We start from the raw sequence: 7212 nt of genomic DNA on the forward strand, positions 1-7212 counted from the left end.
GCCGCTCTGATTCCTTTAACGGACTGGCGCCCTTTGACAAAACCCAATTGATGAGGAGTAAGTATGTCAGGTAAGATACACTGAAGCCTGTCCGCAAGGATCTTAGCAAAAAGTTTAGCATCTGTATTAAGTAGACTAATAGGTCGATATGAATCAAGTAGTTGGTGATCTCTGTTAGGCTTAGGGATCAAAATTGTGTGTGTCTGCGTGAAATAGGGAAATGGAGTACGATTAGACAAAAGATCATTGAAGAGTTCAGTTAACGCAGGGGCAAGCTGCTGTTGGAGAAGCTTATAAAATGAATTAGAATAGCCATCGGGCCCTGGTGATTTATTTAGTTTCAGTTTCTGAATGGCATTTAAAACCTCAGGAACAGTTATTGCCCCTCCCAAAATCTCTTTTTGATCAGTTGTTAATGGTGGAAGGATAATATCTTGCATGTATTCTGAATGTGCAACTTCGTCAAATGGGAGATCCGCATAGAGAGCAGTATAATGCTCCTCAAAGATCCTTACTATATCTTCTGTAGCCGTGATTACCTTATTATCAGATGTGGAGTTAATTGATGTAATATAATGTCTTCTATGTCTAGGTCTAGACATAGTGGCCAAAAGTTTACCCACTTTGTTTCCCCATCTATAGAACCTGTGTTTTGTGAATAAGAGATCTTTTTTCGCTTGGGCAAGCAAGTGGGCATCCAATAATTGTTGAAATTGTAAGTAGTGTTCTCGATTTTGAGGTGTTGGGTCATCAATATACGTTGGTAATGATGTGGGCAGTGCCTGTGACAAAGATTCGAATAGCGAAGAGGTCGCCTTTTTTTGTCTAGTTAGATACTCCGTGATGTGGCCCCGTAAAACGGCCTTGGACGCCCCCCAGAAGATAGTTGGAGTCTCCCAATAATCAATATTATCATCTTGGTAGTTCATCCATTGATTTAACAAAAATTCCCTAAAGTTGTCAGATTTATATAAATAAGCCGGAAAGCACCAGGAGCCAGTAGGTTTCATCTTACATGAAGTTATTAAGGATATTGAGATTGGAGCATGATCAGATATTAATATTGAATGAATATCTGTTTTATTAATTTTAGGGACCAAGTGGTCAGAAATAAAAAAGGCGTCTATGCGAGACCAGGATTTGTGGGCAGCTGAGTAAAATGTAAAGGATTTATCAGTGGGGTTAAACAATCTCCAAACATCAGTCAACCGCATAGTGGATTTAAAAGCTTGGAACTGAGTCCAACTAGCCGGTACCCTAGAAACTAGAGCAGGATGTCTATCAAGCGACGGGTTCTCAACAGCATTAAAATCACAAGCTATTATCAGAGGGTAGTTAGAACGTTGTGCCAATATACTGGTCACATGTCTCAAAAAATCAGAAGTTGCAACCCTGGGCGCATAGAGGTTAGCCAAAGTATACCTAGTCCCCCAAATTTCCACGTATACAATCAAATACCGTCCCTCAGGATCGATTATTGAATTCAAAATAGAGTAGTTGAAATTCCTATTGAACAGCACTGCCACCCCTCTGACCTTCCTGCAAAAGTTTGCTGTTAAGCAATCACCTATCCATTGTGCTTTTAAGCCGCATCCTTCACCCTCTGCCCAATAAGTCTCCTGCAGGAAAACCACATCAGCTTTAAATTTCTTCAGATGAGTAACAATCCTTTTACGCTTAATGGGGGAATTTAGACCCCCCGTATTCCAAGAGACTATTTTCAGAGTGCCCATAGAGGAGGATGTAGGGATATTAGTATGTTGTGTAGACATTTATCCAATGCCTTGTCTTGGCGGTGACATTGTATACATAGCATTAGTTAGATTGCTCATCCATCTGTCCCAGCAAGCAGACAGAGAGCACTTCACATCCCGCAAGGAGGGATGCCCTGCCTCCCTCAAAACGAGAGAGAGGGAAGAGACAGACAGAGAGAGACCCAAAAAATAAAACAAAATATATACAATACTTCCAGCACCAATTTTCTAATTTTCCTTTCTCATTAAGCATACAAGTGAGTATCGCATTCATTGGCGACACTAACCAGGTTCATAGTTCAGAAACACATTGAAGCCATAGTAAGTGTATAACATATAACCAGGCAATTGTAGAAGGAGAAAAAATAATAATAATAATAATATATCCTGACAGAATATACCATAGGCGACTATAAAAACTAAATGAGATTTTGTAGTAAATATAAAGTTGATACAACAGGACGAGAGATTCTCTAAATATCCCAGCAGTAGGCTGTAGACCGACTTTGTGGTCAACCGCCTCCAAAACTAACTAAAAAGAGCCAATAGATAGCCACTAATAACCTTTACAGTAAATCAAAAATAACAGTAAAGCTATCTAGGCGTTGCAAAGGGGTTGCTATGACTATTCCAAAAATCGTTTTCCATAATAAGGCAAAAAGGCTCCCCATCATTCATGACCCTGTGGTGAGCGGGCAGGCGACCTATTACTCATGAGCCTTTCCTTAGCCTTGATTGGGTCATCAAAAAGGATGGTCTGCCGATTATCAGTGACTCTAAGCTTTGCCGGGTACAGCAATGCAAAGCGGCGGTTGGTGTCATGTAGGTAGCGGCAAACTTCCGAGAACGCCTTTCTCTTTTGTGACACAGCTACAGAAAAATCTTGGAAAATCAGGATCTTATGGGAATTGACCGTCAGAGATGGTATTCTACGGTAATGAAATAGAATTTTCTCCTTTGCCCTATAATCCAGAAATTTAGCTATAACCAGCCTCGGGCCTCCCCTTGCTGGACGGTTGTCAGGGCCCAGCCTATGAGCCCGTTCTATCTGCGGGTTAGCAAACTCTCCCACCATACCGAGGGCTGAAGGGAGGTCCACTCCCAGGAAGTTTAACAACTGAGAGTTGAGTACGGGTTCAGGGACCCCTATAAAGCGAAGGTTATTTCTTCTGTGTCTATTCTCTAAATCGTCGATTTTGTCTTGCAGGGATTGTATAACTGTATCATGGGAATCGCCCTGTTGTTGTACGACATGGAGACCATCCTCCACGTCACTGGTACGCTGTTCTAGAGCAAGCAAACGTGACGAGTGAGAGTCAAGCTTAGCAAGCGTGGCATCCAGTTTCGTATTCATATCATCTAGACGTTTATCTATGAGGGGCATCATGATATTCGACATCTCCCTAGCCATATCAGCAGTGGGCAGAGAATCTACCGGGACAACCGCTATGGCGGCCTGCGAGGTCTGGTCCGCCAAGTCGACGGAACCACTCGCGGAGGGGTTAGAAGTATTTTTGTTGGCTTGTGATCTGTTTCGGACCATGGCGGTAGATGGTGAGGCGGCGACAGGAGTCAACTTCTCTAGAAATCTCTCCATGCCCTAGGGGCCCACCGTACACTATATCAACTGGATACCACAGCAAGCAGAAAAATAACAAATAGTATTCAATATAGAATAAGCAGAAAACAATCCGTCAGATCATGTGGATAGATGCCCTTTTAAGAGAACAATTAAGGCTTCAATACATTTCCGAGTAGATGGAAATTATTCACACATTAGCATCTGCATGCTTGTTGTGTACATATGCAAGCAATAGAGAAACATTTATCTTCAGTGAAGTCAGACAGTAGACGTGAAAGGGGACAAACAAAATGGATTCCTAACTAGTAACCTATCTAGCAAAAATAGGAGCAAATATTTATAAAACCATGGAAGAAGTACAGTTGCATTCACACTAAACAGCAATGATATGCACTTACAGTGTTACAAAGGGTAGAAATAGCGTACAAATAAGCTATCATAGATAATTATCTTGTTCTATTCCCTTCAGTAGTGTAGCAATAACACCATAAATCAATACAGGGAGTATAGAGATGCAATAGTGTGCTGTGCAACCACAGAAAAGGTGGAGCGGTCACTGAAATGCAAAGCAATGAGGAAGCAGAGGAGATAATCACTTAGTCCCGGTCAAATCAGCAATCTCTCAGCACCGACAGTGTTCACTTGAGGGCATCAGCAGGCGGCAAAAAAAAATAACAAAAAAGTGTTAGGGGTAGTAACAGGAGAAGGGTACCAAGGAGAGGTCTGGTAGGAGGTAAAAAAGGGGGGGGGGGGTTAGGGGTAAAACAAGCGGTGGGGAGGAACAACAGAGTCGGGAGACCTGAGACAGGAGTATTAATTAAGAGAGCAGGGGGTAGAGACAGACATTGTTAGTTGCAGGGGCAATCAAAGGCTATATATATTTTGCTGCGTAGGCAAGTAGCATACACAAGTCTCGGGATGCGGTCAAGATGCCGCCGGCCGGAATCCCGGCGGTCGAAATACCGACGCCGGAATCCCGACCGCCACAATCCCGACATATTCTCCCTCCGTGGGTGTCCACGACACCCATAGAGGGAGAATATAATAGTGTGCCGAGCGTAGCGAGGCACCGTGCCCGCAGCGTGGCGAGCGAAGCGAGCCCGCAAGGGGCTGCGTTCCGCTCGCCACCCCTGTCGGGATTGTGTGGTCGGGATTCCGGCGTCGGTATTTCGACCGCTGGGATTCCGACCGGCGGCATTTAGTACTGATCCCCAAGTCTCATATGCTGTGTCCACAGGTTCTAGATGACCCAGCAAGATTGCAGTTGGGAGAGACTGACAAAGTACCAAGATCAAATTAGCTGCCAGGAGTCCATGCGCTTGGTGTATAGTGCAGGGAGCCGGATCAAATATACCGCAGCTTGTAGCCAAAAGAAATCCACTTGGCAAAGTCAGTTAGCACTTCTGCAGCCACACCAGCCCCAGCTTAATCACACGGCCACCGTAATAACTCCACCACCGCTGTAACAATAGACCCCCTGGGAGCGATAATGGGGACCCGACAAGCAGGAAGCCGACTTCAGGGCTGCACCACGGGCAGACTTCCGCCGGGTACCGTCAAGCGGCGGGGAGCTCCGATACAGTCACCAAAAGGCAGGCAAGAGGCTGATGACTTACCCGAAGGGAGCGACTTCACCTCGGGCGGCCTCCAGCAGCGCAGCACGTCACTCCCAGCCCCCCGCGGCTCCAGGGAGATATCAGTAAGCCGGCGCTGCCGCAGAGATCAACAGACGTGCAGTCCAGGGCTCCAGGCGCTGCACCGCAGACTCGTCACCCACGATCATTCGCCGCTCATGTAGTCTGGTAACATCCAGTTCCCCCCGCATGTAGGTAAGAGCAGTCACACAGCGGGAGCGATCAACGGGGCCGACAGCACCCCCAGCCCACGTTCCGTTTCACGCCAAGTCACTCGGCGGTCATCCACGCCACCATCAAGTGGCTTAACGCCGGTGGATTCTCTCCCCCCAACAAGAAAGTAGGCTTAAACTGATCACCCGCACTCCAGCCACCCTTTAAGACACACAGCTGACCCAAAGCGACCAAAAGAACGGAGAATGCAGGCTAAATGTATGGGTTCTACACGGGACGGTCTCTAAAATGCGTCCATATTCAATGCCCCGCCCACCGGAAGTCCCGCTACATAAATCTTTAAGGCCCTGACTACGTCCAGGGATCTGGAATTCTCCAGGTCACTTGTAGCCACAGGCACCACAATAGGTTGATTCACATGGAATGAAGAAACCACCTTAGGCAAAAATTGCGGACGTGTCCTCAATTCAGCTCGATCCACATGAAAAATCAAGTAAGGGCTTTTGTGTGACAAAGCCGCCAATTCTGATACTCGCCTTGCCGATGCCAAGGCCAACAACATGACCACCTTCCAAGTAAGAAATTTCAACTCAACCTTGTTAAGCGGTTCAAACCAGTGTGATTTTAGAAACTGCAACACCACGTTGAAGTCCCACGGTGCCACTGGAGGCACAAAAGGAGGCTGGATGTGTAGCACTCCCTTTACAAACGTCTGGACTTCTGGAAGAGAAGCCAATTCCTTCTGAAAGAAAATCGAGAGGGCCGAAATCTGAACCTTAACAGAGCCTAATTTCAGGCCCATATCCACTCCTGTCTGTAGGAAGTGGAGAAAACGACCCAGATGAAAATCTTTCGTAGGTGCATTCTTGGTCTCACACCAAGACACATACTTTCGCCAGATACGGTGATAATGCTTAACCGTCACCTCCTTCCTAGCCTTTATTAAAGTAGGGATGACCTCTACCTGAATCCCCTTTTTCGCTAGGATTCGGCGTTCAACCGCCATGCCGTCAAACGTAACCGCGGTAAGTCCTAAAATACACAGGGCCCCTGTTGCAACAGGTCTTCCCTCTGAGGAAGAGGCCAGGGATCTCCTGTGAGCATCTCTTGTAGATCTGAGTACCAGGCCCTTCGAGGCCAGTCTGGGACAACGAGTATCGTCTATTCTCTTCTTTGCCTTATGATCCTCAACACTTTTGTGATGAGAGGAAGAGGAGGAAACACGTAGACCAATTAGAACACCCACAGTGTTATCAGAGCGTCTACTGCCACTGCCTGAGGGTCCCGAGACCTGGCACAATACCTCCGAAGCTTTTTGTTGAGGCGTGACGCCATCATGTCTATTTGAGGAGTTCCCCAAAGACGTGTTATGTCTGCAAAGACTTCTTGATGAAGTCCCCACTCTCCTGGATGGAGATCGTGTCTGCTGAGGAAGTCTGCTTCCCAGTTGTCCACTCCCGGAATGAAGACAGCCGACAGAGCGCTTACATGATTTTCCGCCCAGCGAAGAATCCTGGTGGTTTCCGCCATCGCGACTCTGCTTCTTGTCCCGCCTTGGCGGTTCACATGAGCCACTGCTGTGACATTGTCTGATTGAATCAGAACCGGTAGGTTTCGAAGAAGACTCTCCGCTTGTCGAAGGCCGTTGTAAATGGCCCTGAGTTCCAACACATTGATGTGTAGACAGGACTCCTGGTCTGACCAAAGTCACTGAAAGTTTTTTCCCTGTGTGACCGCTCCCCATCCTCGGAGGCTCGCATCCGTGGTAACCAGGATCCAGTCCTGAATCCCGAACCGGCGACCCTCCAGCAGGTGAGCACTTTGCAATCACCGCAGGTGAGACACTCTGGCCCCTGGGGACAGAGTTATTTTCCGATGTAAGTGCAGATGGGACCCGGACCACTTGTCCAGAAGGTCCTATTGAAAAGTCCTTGCATGGAACCTTCCGAAGGGAATGGCCTCGTAGGCCGCCACCATTTTCCCCAGAACTTGAGTGCATTGGTGAACTGACACCCTTTTCGGTTTTAGCAGGTCTCTGACCATGTTCTGGATGTCCTGGGCTTTCTCT

The sequence above is a fragment of the Pseudophryne corroboree genome, chromosome 11, assembly GCF_028390025.1.
Source record: "Pseudophryne corroboree isolate aPseCor3 chromosome 11, aPseCor3.hap2, whole genome shotgun sequence".
Lineage (NCBI taxonomy): Eukaryota > Metazoa > Chordata > Amphibia > Anura > Myobatrachidae > Pseudophryne > Pseudophryne corroboree.